The sequence below is a fragment of the Alligator sinensis genome, unplaced genomic scaffold (genome assembly GCF_000455745.1).
Source record: "Alligator sinensis unplaced genomic scaffold, ASM45574v1 scaffold1165_1, whole genome shotgun sequence".
In the NCBI taxonomy this organism is placed as follows: domain Eukaryota; kingdom Metazoa; phylum Chordata; order Crocodylia; family Alligatoridae; genus Alligator; species Alligator sinensis.
The window spans coordinates 1,091,178-1,091,822 of record NW_005842477.1 but is presented as its reverse complement, the minus strand read 5'-3'; the positions used below and the strand labels follow the sequence as shown (position 1 = coordinate 1,091,822).

Below are 645 nucleotides of genomic sequence, written 5' to 3'. Positions count from 1 at the left end.
CCGCATTAGCCCCCGTGGGTGCTGGATGGGACCCCCCATGGCTCTGGGCTGGGGGGGGCCAAGGGGCTGAGCCAGCCCCAGGCAGGAGTGTTGGACACTGCGATGCAGGGACCCACGTCCCCCCCACCCTGGTGTTTGCTGACACCGCGTGGCAGGACTGCGCCAGGACAGGGCCTGGCCTGTGCCTCCCCAGCGTGCACGTGCATGTGCATGTGCATGTGTGTGTGAGCGCTGCCCTCTGCTGGAGGGAAACCAAACTGCCCTTCGGTGCCATCCTGACCTCTTCTTGCAACCGTCCACCCCAGAGGGGTCTGCGCTGGAAAAGCTTCCCACACCCCAGCTTCACGCCCCCAGCAAGACCCTCATGTGTTGCAAGGAGCACAGACACGCTGGCCCTCCATCCTTTATTGCAGGGACGACTCAGTCTGGCCTGGGCACCAGCCATCCCAGGCTGCAAGGGACAAGTATGCATGACCCACGGGCCCCGTAGAATCCATGGGGCTGGTGGCACCAGGGGAGGATGGGAGGGCAGCTCCTGAGGGACTTGGGAAGGGGGTCACATATGGCCCAAGGGGACAAGGTCAGAGACTCTGGGAGGGTCTGGGCTGCGGGGTGCCTTCTGGGGAGCCGCTACTTGGAGAACTT

The 645-nt window shown here is 64.5% G+C and overlaps 1 protein-coding gene across 1 annotated transcript in view; it reads right to left on the bottom strand.

Moving 5' to 3' along the window:
- The window catches only part of S100A16 (S100 calcium binding protein A16), a 4,665-nt gene that overhangs the window by 200 nt on the left and 3,820 nt on the right, over window positions 1-645 (bottom strand). The window lies entirely within an intron of this gene.